General features: G+C 42.6%; 1 protein-coding gene and 1 long non-coding RNA gene across 32 annotated transcripts in view; one reads left to right on the forward strand and one right to left on the reverse strand.

Annotated features, from left to right (window-relative positions):
- The window catches only part of NEDD4L (NEDD4 like E3 ubiquitin protein ligase), a 374,906-nt gene that overhangs the window by 210,628 nt on the left and 147,233 nt on the right, over positions 1-17,045 (reverse strand). For 5 of the 31 annotated variants that reach the window (XM_084978203.1, XM_021073903.2, XM_084978119.1 and 2 more), the window contains exon 1: positions 10,131-10,479. The exons of 24 other annotated variants lie outside the window; for them this stretch is intronic. The gene's annotated coding sequence lies outside the window, so the exon portion shown is untranslated. Of the gene's footprint in view, positions 1-7,576; positions 7,802-10,130; positions 10,480-17,045 lie in introns of those variants that run through there. 2 more of the 31 variants (XM_084978187.1, XM_084978040.1) reach the window with 1 other exon arrangement.
- Positions 16,889-17,045, forward strand: part of LOC146406854 (uncharacterized) — a 5,931-nt gene continuing 5,774 nt past the window's right edge. The window contains exon 1 of the long non-coding RNA XR_014816652.1: positions 16,889-17,045. This exon is cut by the window's right edge and continues 835 nt beyond it. This is a non-coding gene — a long non-coding RNA (uncharacterized LOC146406854).

A 17,045-nucleotide genomic window follows, 5' to 3' on the forward strand; every position in this document is an offset into this window, starting at 1 on the left:
TTGCTACTTCATCAGCAAGAAGGAGTACAAAATATATGCATACATTTGCTTGTATTCCCAAAAAGGTCAGTGGAGGGACAATCCCAAATCTAACAAAAAACAGTTACTAAGGGGACAGGAAGGGAAGGCTGACTTAATACACCTAATATGATAGTTCTGACTTGGTCAGAGTTTGACCCAATTAAAAACAGAAAAAACAAAGTGGAACCAATAAAACTAATAATGTATCAACTTGGTGGTGCAAATCATAGAGAGAAATATTATTTTACTTCTCTTTGAGATGTTTTCAATCCTACATCCCTAATGGGATATAATGCTAAGGTTAAAAGAATTACAAAGAAATACTAAACGGCAGTCAGCAGCAATAAGAATCGTATAATGTTAATAACTGTTGAAATTGGGTGATGGGATTTCATTATGCTGTTTGCTACCATGCAATTTTCTCTATTATTGTACAGTGTGAATAATTTTTGAGAAATCAATTTCCCAAGTAACCTTCTTTATCTAACATTAGCACATATGCAAATAGAGCAAGAATGAAAGAGAGAATTGCAAGCATGGGCTGGCACCAAAGCCAACTTCTGTCCACCAAGGTGAATGTCAATGTTCTTTGTTCTTTGTTTGTTTGTTTTTTAGGGCTGAACCCGAAGCATATGGAGGTTCCCAAGCTAGGGGTTGAATCGGAGTTACAGCTGCCAGCCTACACCAGAGCCACAGTAGCGCCAGATTCGAGCCGAGTCTGGGACCTACACCACAGCTCACAACAATGCTGGATCCTTAACCCACTGAGAGAGGCCAGGGATGGAACCCAAGTCCTCGTGGATCCTAGTCGGGATCGTTAACTGCAGAGTCATGAAGGGAACTTCCTCAATGTTCTTAATATAAAATCTACCTGTGGAGTTCCCATCATGGCTCAGTGGAAATGAATCTGTCTAGTAACTATGAGGACGTGGGTTTAATCTCTGATCTTGCTCAGTGGGTTAAGGACTCAGTGTTGCCATGAGCTGTGGCCTATGTCACAGAGGCAGCTCAGATCTGGTATTGCTGTGGCTGTGGTGTAGGCGGGTGACTACAGCTCTGATTTGACCCTTAGCCTAGGAACTTCCACATGTTGTGGCTGTGGCCCTAAAAAGACAAAAATAAAATGAAAATCAGGAGTTCCCATCATGGCTCAGTGGTTAATCCGACTAGGAAGCGTGAGGTTGTGTGTTTGATCCCTGGCCTTGCTCAGTGGGTTAAGGACCCAGCGTTGCCATGAGCTGTGGTGTAGGTTGCAGATGTGGCTCAGACCCTGAGTTGCTGTGGCTGTGGTGTAGGCTGGCGGCTACAGCTCCTATTCGACCCCTAGCCTGGGAACCTCCATGTGCAGCGGGAGCGGCCCTAGGAAAAAAAGGCAAAAAGACCAAAAAAAAAAAAAAAAAATTAAATTAAATTACATTAAAATAAAATCTTCTGGGGGGGTGTTGCCTCCCACTATGAAGTAACATTCAGCATCTGTACAGATCTTACTTTATTTAAATATATTTTACATTATCTCATTTCGTTTTCACAACAAAATTGCAGGATGACAATTCAGCACATTTATAGCCAAGGTAATTGACCTGGACTGATTCAAAGTCAAGTTCTTCCAATCCCCACATCCAGTGCCTTTCATCCTATCCTCAGTACTCATACAACAGAGCAATAGGGTGGCGGCTGTGGGCCTGAGGGCACTGCCACCAATTTCAAGCAGAAAAATCCATGCAAATGTTTATTTACCCTATAATATATCCGTGTTGGTTTTAACTTGAAAATAGCATTTTTAATGACTTCAAATACAATAGACCCACATGTATATTTTCTGGCTTTATGAACCCAGGAACCACAATTCCTTATTTCAGTTCTAGAGGCATTGAATTACATAGCACTGCAATGAGACAGGGACATCTGTCATCCAGATGCCTTCAGAGACCCAGCAAAAAAAAAGGGGGGGGGGGGTACATCCCATTGTCCAACCAGCACATTGCTAGTAGCATTCCCAGCCGACAGTATTTCAATTGGAACCTACAAATACATTTTCTGTTGATGTAACTTTTTAACCTGAAAATTCTCTTTAGTCTTTTAAATATACCACCTAGCAATGAGTCACTGCAATGGCAGGCAAATCAAAATCACATGATCCGGGAGTTTCCGGAGTGGCTCAGCGGAATCGAATCTGACTAGTATCCACAAGGAAGAAGGTTTGATCCCTGGCCTCGCTCAGTTGGTCTTAAGGATCTGACGTTGCTGTGACTGTGGTGTAGGCCAGCAGTTACAGCTCCTATTGAACCCCTGACCTAGGAACCTTCATATGGTGAAGGTGCAGCCCATAAAGAAAGAAAGAAAGAAAGAAAGAAAGAAAGAAAGAAAGAAAGAAAGAAAGAAAGAAAGAAAGAAAGAAAGAAAGAAAGAAAGAAAGACAAAAAAATTACATAATCTGGTTTGAAAAATTGCTCAAACCAATTTGGGCACATTTTGGAAAGATACACCTCATGGCTATCCTAAACAAAAGCTGAAAGGCAAACAAGGAATTCAACTTTGTAGCATTAGCCTATCCCAAAGAAAAAGGAAACAAAATTTACTACTGTTATCCTCTAACAAAATAACTTTTTTTGGGCTATGCTCATGGCACACACAAGTTCTTGGGCTAGGGATCTAAACCACACCACAACATCGACCTGAGCTGAAGCAATGACAGTGCCAGATCCTTAGCCTGCTGAGCCGCCAGGGAACTTCAACAGCAATTTTTTAAAGAAAAACTTTTAACCTTAGCATGTTTTACACTTATAGAATTACTGCAACGTGAGTTCCCCTACATCCTACATCTGGTTCCTCCCATTATTAACATGTACATTAGCATCATGTATTTGTCATAATTAATGAATCAAGGTTGGCAGATCATCACTAACTGAACTCCAGACTTTATTATATATAATAAATTATATTGTATATAATACCTTGTTTTTCCCTAATGTCCTTTTCCTGTTCCCAGGATGAAATTTTGGTTTTCTTTCCATTTAAAATTCAACCACAGAAGATAGTCCATGCTCCTGGGTTGGAAAAATATTGTAAAAATGGCCATACTACCCAAAGCAATCTACAGATTAAATGCAATCCCTATCAAATTACCCATGACATTTTTCACAGAAGTACAACAAACAATCCAAAAATTTATAGGGAACCACAAAAGACCTAGAATTGCCAAAGCAATCCTGAGGAACAAAAACCAAGCAGGAAGCATAACTCTCCCAGACCTCAGGCAGTATTACAAAGTCACAGTCATCAAGACAGTGTGGTACTGGTACCAGAACTGACACACCGGCCAGCGGAACAGAATAGAGAACCCAGAAATAAACCCAGACACCTACAGTCAATTAATCTTTGACAAAGGAGGCAAGAACATAAAATGAGTAAAAGACGATCTTTTCAGCAAGTATTGCTGGGAAATCTGGACAGCTGCATGCAAAGCAATGAAACGACAACACATCACCACACCACACACAAAAATAAACTCAAAATGGCTTAAAGACTTAAATGTAACACAAGACACCATCAAACTCCTGGAAGAGAACACAGGCAAAACCTTCTCTGACATCAACCTTACAAATGTTTTCTCAGGTCAGTCTCCCAAAGCAACAGAAATAAAAGCAAAACTAAACCAATGGGACCTAATCAAACTGACAAGCTTTTGCACAGCAAAGGAAACCATTAAAAAAAAAAAAAAAAAAAAAAAGACAACTTACAGAATGGGAAAAAATAGTTTCAAACGATGCAATGGACAAGGGGTTAATCTCTAAAACATACAAGCAACTTATACAACTCAACAGCAAAAAAACCAACAACCCATTGGAAAAATGGGCAAAAGACCTGAATAGACATTTCTTCAAGGAAGATATACAGATGGCCAACAAGCACATGAAAAAATGCTCAACATCCCTGATTACTAGAGAAAAGCAAATCAAAACTACCATGAGATACCACCTCACACCAGTCAGAATGGCCATTGTTCATAAATCCACAAATAACAAATGCTGGAGGGGTTGTGGAGAAAAGGGAACCCTCCTGCACTGTTGGTGGGAATGTAAACTGATACAACCACTATGGAGAACGGTTTGGAGGTACCTTATCTATACATAGAACTACCATATAACCCAGCATTCCCACTCTTGGGCATATATCCAGACAAAACTTTCCTTTAAAAAAACACATGCACCTGCATGTTCATTGCAGCACTATTCACAATAGCCATGACATGGAAATAACCTAAATGTCCATTGACAGATGATTTGATTCGGAAGATGTGGTATATATACACAATGGAATACTACTCGGCCATAAAAAGAACAAAATAATGTCATTTGCAGCAACATGGATGGAACTAGAGACTCTCATCCTGAGTGAAGTCAGAAAGAGAAAGACAAATACCATATGATATCACTTATATCTGGAATCTAATATACAGCGCAAATGAACCTTTCCACCGAAAAGAAAATCATGGACTTAGAGAACAGACTTGTGGTTGCCAAGGGGGAGGGGAAGGGAATGGGATGGATTGGGAGCTTGGGGTTAACAGATGCAGACTATTGCCTATGGAATGGATTAGCAAAAAGATCCTGCTGTGTAGCACTGGGAACTATGTCTAGTCACTTAACATGGAGCATGAGAATGGGAAAAAAGAATGTATACATGTATGTGTAACTGGGTCACCATGCTGTACAGTAGAAAAGAAAATAATGTATTGGGGAAATAAAAATAAAAATAATAAAATTCAACCACAGGAAAGCTATTTAAGCAAATACAACATATACAAGCATAAAGAACTAAAATGATGCCTCTTGAGGCATGCTAAGCCCAAGAAAAATGCAAATACCAGACAAAATCACCATCAAGGGTCAGCTCTTTGGAGTTTCCATCATGGCTCAGCAGTAACGAATCCAACTAGCATCCACTGAGGATGCAGGTTCAATTCCTGGCCTCGATCAGTGGGTTAAGGATCCAGCATTACTGTGAGCTGTGGTGTAAGGTTGCAGACACACCTCAGATCTGGCGTTGCTGTGGCTGTGGTGTAGGCCTATAGCTGTAGCTCCGATTTGATCCCTAGCCTGGGAAATTCCATATGCCACAGGTGTAGTCCTAAAAAGACTAAAAAAAGAAAGAAAAGAGTCAGCTTTTCAACAGACCAATCCTGACCTATAGCTACCGTCTGAAGAGAACTTACACTCTTCAAGTACGTAAAGCGTTTTCACGTATGAATGAGTTGCTGTATGAAGGACACCAACTCTAAAGTCAGTTTTAGGTACAAAGGCTGGTTCAGTCATACTAAACTGGTGTATCATTTAAACCAGGTCAATATACAGCTTCTTGGGGTCTGAAACTTACAAAACACTTCTCGGGGTACTATTTGGACCCACAGGTAGGTAAGCCACTGTCCTTATTCCCAAAGTTTGTTTGATCCAATTAAAGCATCAAGAAATAAATGCATGAAAAGTTAACCTTCAAGTTTTCCAAGAGCAAGGCAGGATGACAGCAAAAGGTGTCCAAAATGAACACCTAATGGAAAGTGAATGCCATAAATAGGCAAAAATTGTCTCAAGAACTGAACTGAGGGAGAAACCACATCAGAATGGTGAGAAAAGGAAAGTTAACCTTTCTGGGCTAGAGTTTAATCTCAAAATAGAAGGTGTTAGACTCAACTTAAGATCCCCTCCTGCATCTAAAATTTCGCAGTCCCTTATTTCTGTCTCCAACAACCACAGTGAGGTTAGCAACGGGGATGTCCCTGTCCTGTCATCAGCCACAGAGGGACTCAGACAACATGACCACAGCAGGGTCTTCCCGCCAGCTGCCCTGGAGTGATTTCCACCACAAATGAAGGGCTTTTCCTGCCTGACAATGAAAACTCCTTCTTCATGTCATTCATGCTATCAAGTCACTACTAAGTAAATGATGTTAAGTAAGACACTTTGCTAATAATTTGAACTTGCAGGAAACACACTGCATTGTATTACAGGTATATTATACAATTCACACGCTCCACTAATTTGTTAACTCAACCTGGCCCAATGGGGAACACTTGCAAAATTCAAACTTTTACTCCTTATGGATCAGCTACTCAGAGCGTTCAGATTTTCCACAGCAGTTCTAATGTTGCATGTTTCTTAAAGCAGTGACAACCTTGGCACTGCTGACACTGGCTGGATACTTCTTTGTGGTGGAGGGCTGTCTTGTGCACTGCAGAAGGCTGAGCAGCATCCCTGGCCTGTCCCCACTAAAGGGACAGTGAAAAATCTCTCCAAGCATTGCCAAAAGTCCTTAGGAGGGAGAAGGACAAGTCAACCCTGGTTGAGACGCACTGCCTAGAAGTAATTCATGATACATATGAATAAATATGATTCAGAGTTCTCTAGTGGCCTAGCAGGTTAAATATCCAGTATTGTCACCGTGGTAAGTCTGGTCACTGCTGTGGCATGGGTACTATTCCTGGCCCAGAAACTTCTGCATGCCATGGGCTTGGCCGGTATGTGTGTGTGTGTGTGTGTGTGTGTGTGTGTGTATGTTTATACATAATAATTTATATATTATAATAATTTGTGTTATTAATATTAATAATTTATATTAACAATTATATTAATAATCAAATTATATTATGATGATTTGTATGTTATATAATAATTTACATATATATTTCAATAGCAATGTAAGATTTCAACGTGGTTATTAAATAACTTCTTAAAAAGTCTTTTATTAGGCCATATAAACTATTATTTGTCTCAGAAAATACAATCACTGTGGATGACCAAAGAGGCAAAACTGGTTTTATGAGGTTTTTCTCCTCCATTGTTCTGAGTACTTGAAAAGCAATAAAAATGTATGGATTTGATAATTCCGTAGGAACAAAGAATAGAATCAAAGCTTAGAAACCATTCTCCATCCCAGCATTCTACAGTAAACATCAGATTCTACAACCAGAAGCCAAACCAACCAAGCACGAGACAGAAGTTGGTCTGGGAAAGAGGCCAAAAGGGACAACTCATGACCACTGGGTGCCACTCAACACACCCACATTCTGCCTCCAAGGACCACAGGGAACGCTGCCCAAAGATCATTTGGCCATCAGTGATAAAAACAGACCCCATTCCCTAGAAGAAAATTAAGGCTAGGAGAGAGGAAAGATCTAATGCAAGTAGGGGCTTTCCTTATAAATGCTTTTGGCAAAAGTATCAAGGTTTTTTATAGGTCACTCTGCTTAACTGGGGGGTGGAGTGGAAAGGAATATTTTATAAGCAACAGTGAAACAGGATGAGTAAGTTCTTAAGGGAAATTTGAGAGATTGCGGCTTGGTGCCACTGGATTTTTTTTGAAAACTGGTTTTGAAAGCTGTTTCTCATGATGCAAAAGGTCATTTCTCGTTTTTGTGGTTAGGAAAGCTATTCCTTCTCTTTTTATAGATGTCTGTATGAATGTGTAGAAGTCACCTCCACAACCCACTTATAGGTCAGAAGAAAATGGCTAATTCCACCCACCCCCAGAGTTGCAGGACCATGCAAACGCCTCTTACCTTCATGGAAGAATGCCAGCGGGCTCTCAGCGGAAAGAAGCCGAGGAGTGCAGATGGTTGCCAAGGTGGCTTTAAAGAGAACCAGAGTCAATACCTGTGGCTGGGGGATGCTGATCCCTCACCACCACCTGGACAGAATGTCCTAAAGCAGGCTCCACGAAAGGCTCCCAAGGTCGGCTCTGGTCTCAGGAGCCTGCAAGCCACCTAGGAACCTGCCACCACACTGGGTGCTCTGCAGCTGCTCCTTCTGCTGAATACCTTTGGTTCCACCTCAGCTGGCTCCCGCTGCACTCCCCCTTGTCCCTGCCCCAAGGGAAAGAGCACACATCAGGAGAGAACCGGCTGTGCCCAGCTCCGGCAGGTGGGCAGATGGCGGGCAGAGAATCAATCACACAGGAGGATCTCGGAGTTCAGCTTGGGTGGTGGTGACCGAGCTAAGTGCTAATCGTGGAGAAGAATCTTTTACATTAAAGATCATTAACCAGGGGCCCAGGCACCTTGGCAGGGCTGAGAGTTCACAAACTGCAAAAATGCATTTAGATGAAGCTGCCGCCTCCTGTTGCCAAACACAGAGTTTGGGTCATTTCGGGAGAAGGGCACTGCAAAGGCATGGAAGGGGCAGAACCAAACAGGGACGTCTCAGGAAGGAGGGAGGCATTTCTTGCCTTTCTTCGACCACTGCTCTCCACTCACAGTGGCAATTAAATCTCTAGGGTTTGTCTTTCTTATCCCTCGTGAGGTGTGACTGTCCCCTCACGGACAGAGGACTCTCTAAGTAAGGGAGTAGAAACAGGTGAAGTCTGTGGGATCTGTGCCTGTGACTCCCCACTTCTCCATGGAAACATCTCCTTTTAAGGTGATGGTTTCGCCTCCACAGTTCCAAGTCCCACACCAGAAGGGTGGCAATTCCCTCTTCGTTAAGCTGCTTAGCAGTTTCACCCACATCCAGGGAACCAATGCCACTCAACTCTCAGGCAAAACAAGAAGTCACCATCAGACAAAAAGGGTCAGAAGTTCAATTTCACATGTTACCAAGAGCTGGGTTTTTGAAGATTCCTGACAAGTGTTCTTTCTGACATGCCTCAGGCTGCTATACACGCTCAGGGCTCATCCTTTGTCTAAGGCAGCCCGAGAGTTTCTCATCATTTACGGACTCACCCCAAAGAGCAAGCACTGAACCCGGTTTTCCACTCCAGCATTACATAACTTAATTTTCCTCCAATTACATATTTACCACAAAGCATTATTTGTGACTAAAGTGTAAAAAAAAAAAAAAAAAAAAATGGAGGGCCGCACTAATTTCTGCTAGAGAGATTTACCTCAAATGGAAAGACAATAGATTCCCGGAGATTAATTTCTTTAAGTGTGTTTTTAATGACCTTTAATGAGAAGACTCTTTAACTTGGAATCACGAAAATACAAGTGCTGGTTTTCTTTCTTTCCTTCTTTCTTGTCTTTTAGGACCACACCTGCAACAGTTCCCAGGCTAGGGGCAGAATCGGAGCTACAGCTGCAGCCCTACACCAGAGCCACAGCAACGCCAGATCCGAGCCATGTCTATGACCTAGACCACAGCTGATGGCAACACCAGATCCTTAACCCACTGAGCGAGGCCAGGGATCAAATCTGCGTCCTCGTGGATACTAGTCAGATTTGTTTTTGCTGAGCCATGACGGGAACCCCAAGTGCTGGTTTTCTTTTCTCTTAAAGGGAATACAAGTTTCTATGTCTAGAGACTGAGGAATGTAGGGAAAAAGACAATGAACAATGATCTAATTGTTCAGAACTCAGTATTTATCCATATAAGAGCAAGACCATGTAATCCCTGTGAACGCAAGTGAAAACTAAAGTTAGGAGTCATGTGACTCATCCTCAAGCACTTCCTGTAAAGGTTATAAAACAAATGAGGAAGGTGTTTGTATCCCAAGAGAAAGACTAGAACAATAAAAAAGCAGACACCTGTCCCACCACTGGCTGCATTAGCTATGCTTTAAACTGAACTTAATACACAATTAAACCTAAAAAAAAAAAATCTTTTTAATAGAAGATGTCCTTATTTCACCTGGCGTTTTGTACCAAATTTCTAAACTCTGCATGACAGATCCCTTCACTGTATCTATTTTAGACATTTTAGGAACACAGTGATGACAAATGCAATAATTTATTCATAAAGGGGTGTGGGGGGAAGCACCAGAGCAGTAGCTGTATAATAATTTTTCACTGCGCTGAGAAAAAACAAAAAAAACAGGTTTCAAACAAGATGGCATGGGTTAAATACAATTATTCTTTCTCTTTCTTTGCCTTTTTTCTTTTCCTCTTTCTTAAATCCATTAAACATTTTTTGCATGCTTCAAAAATCAAAATATAGACAGTGAAAGAAAGGCAAAAAGGCAGAAAGAAAGAAAGAAAGGCAGAAAGAAAGAAGCAAAGAAAGAAAGATCAAATAATTGCCCAAATTCTGGCTCATTTAGAGTAAAGCTAATGGGTCGTCTGTAAAAGAAGATTTTCTTGACATTAACCAGGGAAAACGGAATCCTTTGTGGCACTTACTTACCAGATGCCAGGCAGGAAGACCTCGGTTTAAAGGGAAGAGCGATAGAGAGTGGCTGGTCTAGATGCAGGCGGCTGTCCGTTTCCCCTGACAACAGCGGCAGTGAGGAGAAATCCTGGACTCTACCCGTCCTCTCTGTTGACAGGTGATCAACAGCCTGGAGCAAGAGCGTGTGTCCGAGGGAGGTGCCAAGGGGAGGGCTCGGCAGCAGCTCCCGCCCAGGTAGGGCCCTGCTGAGAGCCACCCACCCAGACACCCCGGAGCTGTACCCAGTCAGGGCTGTGCTGAAGCCTGTCTGGGCTGGGAGCCGCCGCTGCCGCCTGCCTTGCTCCAACAGGGAGCAGATTCAGATGAGAGGAAGAAGGAAGAGGCTCATCCCAGGCAGCAGAACCAGAGGCTACAGGGAGAACTTTGTGGATTCAAGAAACACCAGGCACCATTCAAACCACGCCCTCCAACACGGCCCCCTCAGCGTCGTGAAAGTTAACAGCCAACTCACAGTAAGAAGAGCACATACCTGGCCTGGCCCAGGTAATCTTGGAACCTCTGGAACCCCAAAGCACACAGAATGTCCCTTTTGGAAAATTAATGGCATTCTTCTGCCTAAACATTCCTGCCAGTGGTGAGAGGAAGAGCAGTGGAGGAAATGAAGAGACCCCTCTGGATACTACTGTTTAAATAATTGCTTAACTGTCATTATAGAGATGGAGCGAGCATCTATTTTCTTCATCAGATAAAATTAACTTTGGATTCCATCCATCTCCACCACCTCACTAGCTGGGGGACAATGGGCAAGTCCTTGGCCTAACTCCACCTCTGGCTTCCTCATCTGAAGAAACAGAATCTAGAAACCTCCCGCATGCATGGTTAGAAGCTGGTAAGCCCCCAGGCAGAGAGGCAGTCGCTGACCCTTCAGTAGCAAAGGCTCTAAAAGTACTGTCCTGAATCAACCACAGCCACTCTTCACCTTCCCTCAGCAGAAACTCGGATGCAATGCATGTATGACAGCAAAAAATGTTTCTCCCACTCGTTATTTTGAACCAATGTCTCCCACAAGTGGGGGAGGGGGGCAATTTAAAACTCATTTTTCTGTGCAATATTCAAAGACAGGTCATCCCAAACCCAGCCATGGATACCAAGTTGCAGCCCAAGTTAGCGGTCTTTGCCCCCAATTCTCTGGTAATCCCACTTCAAGGTCAAGAGCACACCCACTTTTGAGAGCAAGGAGTGTTTAGGGAAAGAATAGGCTCTTAATTGAGCCTGAAGGTCTTTTTTCTTTAAGGCTTCCCTTTAAAAAGGCAATTACGTCTCAAAATGGAATTCACAGGTTCCTTATAATTCCACTCTTTAATCTGAACGACAATGGCCTGCGTACCTGTTCAAGGCTACACTTAGAGACCTTCAGCGGGAGGGGGAGGCCCAGGTCCCGCTGGGCCAAGAAGCCACCATCACCATCTGGTGGTGGATCTCGCACACTGCAGTGGTGAACCCCACTGCGTCCTCAATCCATTCTCCAGGAGGCAGCCCATCTGAATTCTTGCTAGTTTGGCCGCTCTGGAACAACCTTTGTTCTCTCCAACCCAAATCATCTTCTCAAACTTCCTCATTCCCTACCACCTCATTCCCACATCCAGCACCCAGTGATTTGGCTCCAAAGAATGAAATTCCCCAGACAGGTGGGGGGGGAGGCAAAGAGTCAGTGTATCCCCAAAACAGCCAAGAGCCAATTTTTCCCCCCCTTTTCCTTTTAGGGCCACACCTCAAAGGTGTGGAAGTTCCTAGGGTAGGCATCAAATTAGAACTGCAGTTGCAGGCCTATGCCACAGCCACAGCAACATGGGATCCTTAACCCACTGAGAGTGGCCAGGGATCGAACCCACAGCCTCAGGGACACTATGTCAGCATTCTTAACCTGCTGAGCAGCAACCGGAACTCCAGTCAAAAGCCAATCCTAATGAAAAAATAAGAGGCAGGTATCTCTACTACAAAGGGAAGAGACCAGTTGAAGATCCAAGACAGACCAAAGAAGAGACAGAAAGATGTGGGTGGGTTCCGGCAAGTGATGCTGTGCAGCTGGAGGAGAGAACAGGCTGGAAATCAGGTCACCAAGAGCTATCAATCAGGTGACACTGCAAGAAATGCTCTTAAACCACCTCATTCCTCCAACGCCTTCATCCCTCTCGGACAAATATATCTAAGTCCAGGAGGCCCTTAAAAGCAGAAAACAACCTTAGGAAAAATTAGCCAGAGGAAGTGAGGGCCATGGAGAAAGAAGAAATTGGAAAATTCATAGTTAAGTGGTGTCAGTAAGGAAAATTCAGAGTTAAGGTGAATACAATCTCAAATGCTGCTAGCAATTTCTAAGCAGTACGGAGCGGCAGTACAATACACGTGGATTTTATGGGAAGCTGTGAAAAGGCCTGGGCGACCAGATGTGCCACAGCTGGCAAATCGTCCTCAGCATCTGAGTAGCAACATATGCTTGGTGTATGAGAGAAGAAGATGCCTCTTTTAGTGACAAAAGGACATAAGAGTTTTCAGGACTTTATAGCACATAAAACGCTCTGCCTTTTCCACTCATGCTATACCCCCAATATATGACTGGCAACAACTAAAGCATTGCTATTTCGTTTAATTTTACACTAGACTCATTCAAGAGTCTATTTCTGAAGAGGTAAATTTTAGTAAATTGCCTTTCCATTGTGTGTATACTCTTATTTGTGAAATGGCTCATATGTAAAATCACTTGTAACAAAAACTACAGGCCACACTGGGAGTGTCCGTCCATCTGTGTGTCGTCCCCCCACCCATCCCACCCCCAGAACTGGCCTTGCTCCCTTCTTGGGCTCTTTACTTTCAATACCTCCTTTGCAAACAACTTAGGCACTAGCCGCCCCCACCCCACCAAGGCCACACAGGCTGCTGTGTCATGCTGCCACATGACAATACCCAACATGGGTGCTCATTCTTTGAAACAATCAGAACTTAGGCAAGCAGGCAACTCTATGTACTCAAGGATCTCCTGCCCCCCACCCCAATCTGGAAATCTATGGCCCATATTCAAGGGCCAGGCTGAGCTCAAATCAGTCCCTGATGATAAGTTCCTGGAGGCCCACGCCTCTGTTCTCCTGCTCCCAGGACAGCACCTCTCAGCACGAAGAGGTGGCAGCTGAACTCCAGGGAAAGACAGATATAGGCAGCTGCAGGCTGCATTCCCACAAACCAACCCTGCACAAAGCACTGGTGTCTGTGCTCAGCTACGCAGGAAACAAACTGGGGGGGGGGTACATTTCAAAGCCCATCAAGGCAGCCTAGTTAAAAACAGTACAGCGAGTGACAAAGGCTGACATGACTCCCCAACCTAAAGTGGAGAAGTCAGGGGTCAGGAGACCTGAGCACCAGCCCTAGCAATGCCACCCGCCACCATCTTTGTTCCCTTTAAGGCAACTGAACATCCTAACCTTTCTGAAATCAGCAAGCCTCTCATGGGAGAGTCCTAAAGACACTTGACTGCTACCGTGTCCTCTCGGTACTGAGTCAATGGTGCACCTGACCCACGGTGGGCAGTGTGGAGAATCAGGACCCAGCTGTGATCTTGGCCCATTCACTTCATTTTGGCTTCAAGATGCTTGTGTGTAAGGAACACCTTCTTGTCCTGCAGTTACATGATGCAGGCTTGAAAAGTCAAGTCAGCTATTCATTCAGTATTTTCCAAGTTCCCACCAACAGTACCATGTTGGCCCTGGGGTTTCCAGGATTGAAGGGCCTCTCCCTGCCCATCCAGGTCTTATTTTTTCTGAAAAAGGTGTCACCTATGTGTTCCATTTACCACTGGTTATACACCAAATTCTAGCATAATGTAATTGTTCTGTAATGGGCTTATTAAATTGTAAGCTGCTAAGTAAGAGTAAGGCCAACATCTTTAGTGATTTACTAGTTATCTTGGAGCCAGCCTTCCAGGAGCCAGCCTTGGCCCAGTGGACTTAACTACAAAACCCCAATAAACACAGGAACAGCTTCTGAGTTCTGAAATCACAGGCACCATCGCCAGGCCCATGGGCTCAGAGCTTCACTTACTATAACAACATTCTGAACAAGTTTCATTATTCAGCTCCCATTACAGAGATTAGGTTTCTAATCTGTAGGAAAGTGTGACAAGTCGCACTGCTGCCACTCCTATAGAAACCCAAACATAAAAGAAAATTATTCATTGATACAAATCTCAATGGTCAAAAATCTCAGCCATTATAATTATCAAGAGTCCATTCAGAAATTTGTCAATTTAAGATCACTGCCTTAATACTCTTGTTGAAAAGTAGAAAGTGGATTTAAACAATGGGAGTCAAAGGTCAACCATGAGTTGAAAACACAGATTCTCACTCAGATAAAGAGGCTATTTTATTTCTGAAAACTGAAGCTTTTCCAATTATTGTGATAGCGATATCTATTCTTTACAGAAAAACCACACACACACACACACACACAGAGGCAAAGAAAGTAAATATTCCATTTATTCAGTTCTCTGAGATAAAACTATTAATAGACCTTCTGTATTTCAGATCTCCATCTATATTTCCACAAATGTGTAGGCTTCTTACAAAAAGATGACATCAAATGATTGAAACCAATCTGTTATAATGTTTTCAATGTTATAGAATATTTCCATATCATTCAGTATTTATTGGCAACATTTTTAATGGCTTCATACTACTCCATTTTAGAGATTTACCATAATCTAACTTAGGTTGCATTACCTTTTTCATTACAACAAACAATACTTCATCCTTAGAGCTAAAGCTCTGGATATACAAGGAGATATGTATATAAATACTCGGCCTTTGAATACATGAGGATGTAATGTATTCTCCTCTATTCCCTTAAGGGTGAGTTTCTTTGAAGTATGTTGGTCAGATCATCAGACACATGCTTTTTTCTTTCTCTATATTTGATAACATTAATATATTTATAAAAGAAAATATAGAAAATAAAAAAGCAAAAATAACTGATAATCTTACCACCTGGATATGGTGTTAGAACTGTTATACACCCTTTCCAATATTTTATACATACATATATATAATGTGTATAAATATATAATGTGTGTATATATGTATATATGTGTGTGTATATATACACACATATCTTTTATAAAAACAAATTTTTAAAAACTTTGCCTCAAGAAACACTTAGTTTGGTTTTACTGAGATTTCGATTTTTTCCTTTTTAGAGAATTTCACATAAGATATCCAATTTGCCTACTTTAAATTTAGTAACATGAATCATTACATTTGTATTCAGTAAGAAACATGAAATAAAAGATACTGAGTTCTCTTAAATGGCTCCCAACGGACACAGGGAGGAAGAAAGCAAGGACAGGAAAAAGGTAGAAGATGGGGAAAAGGTAAAGAGAAGAGAGGGTGTAAAACTGCACCAGCAGCACTGCCTTTGGGCTGTTGGCTTCACTCTGAACTATCACTGCCTTCAAAGTCAAACGAACCCCTGACCAGGATGTGGTTATGGCCCGACTCAACACCTTCATCTGTTCTGTATCCAGTTCATTATTGAACTTGATAGTGCTGTCAACTAAAGCAGACAAACAAGCAACAGGCACAACCTAGAAGATGAGAACTCTGCTTTATTCGGGGAGCTTGCTGAGAACTTAAGTCCGGGAAGCAGCCTCTTGGATCCAAGGGACTGCTCCAAAGAATTAAGGGAGGAGCCAGGATATATAGGAGTTTTTGCAACAAAACGCAGGTAGTCAGGACATCGAAAGATTACTGTGAGACTCACAGACATAGAGCTAACAGACTTGTGGTCGCCAGCGGGTGGGGGGAGGGGTGGGTCGGAAGTTTGGGATTAGCAGGTGTAAATTGGTATATACAGAATGGTCCTACCGTACAGCACAGGAACTCTATTTGATACTAGTGATAAACCACAATGAAAAACAGTATGAAAAAGAATGGTTATACTGGTATAACCGAATCATTTTGCTGAAATTAACACAACACTGGAAATCAACACAACACTGGAAATCAACTATCCTTCAATAAAATAATTTTTTTTCAAAAGACTACTGTTAATTAAAGAAAAAGCGGTTAATGAATTTATTTGGAGATGTCTTTGTATGGGAAGGTCCAAGAGTCTGGGCTTATGAGAATCAGTACTTTGATATGCACCTTAACTCTCTAGGGCCCGTATCCTTCTTTTCTCCACCCCAAATCCCTTCAGGGTGCACAGCCTAGGGAGGCTGCAGTGGCTGAGGGGCTTCATGGCCAGCACATCCTATGCTTACTGATAGGGCAGGCAACATCTTCATCCACAGTGCCAACTCCTTCAGCCACTAACCATCAGACAGACCTGTCTCAGACCACTGAGAACCCCAATCTCAAACCAGTCTCACTGAACAGGTTAAATATGCCTGGGCCAGATGAAGACAGACTAACATACTCATTGTAACCTGAGGTTCATTGTTTTGAAGTAGCTTCCTTCCCCCCAGCTGTGTTATTTCGTCTGCTCTGGTATAAAGGTCATTACCTGCAGTTTTAGTTTGGGTCAGAATGCATGAAGAAGAGAAATACCCCAGAGCATGGCTTTGGGGTTCATGTGGGGAACTAGCCAGAGGTGCTGAACTTTTCAAGACAAAAGATCCTGCTGTCATTCAAACAGCAGGCTTAGCAGAATAGAGAGAGAAAGGCAGCAGAAATCCAGCATGGGCTTTATATAAAGTCTAAAAATAGACACTTGAGGCAGAATTTTAAAGATTCCCAGGAGGTGTCTGGTGTTGAGTAAATATCAGACAAGGATAAAGGCTCTCTGAGAGGCTAGGGGAGTGGAAAGCCCTGGTTAGGCTTCCTTTCCTCTGCCCTGCGCCCTGGACAGTTGAGAGAAAAGTCTTTGTTCCCAGCCCAGCTGCGTAAC

This window comes from Sus scrofa, chromosome 1 (assembly GCF_054392235.1).
Source record: "Sus scrofa isolate SSC_HxYL_T2T_F1_AM1 chromosome 1, Sscrofa_HxYL_maternal_Yorkshire_Landrace_v2.0, whole genome shotgun sequence".
In the NCBI taxonomy this organism is placed as follows: Eukaryota; Metazoa; Chordata; class Mammalia; order Artiodactyla; family Suidae; genus Sus; species Sus scrofa.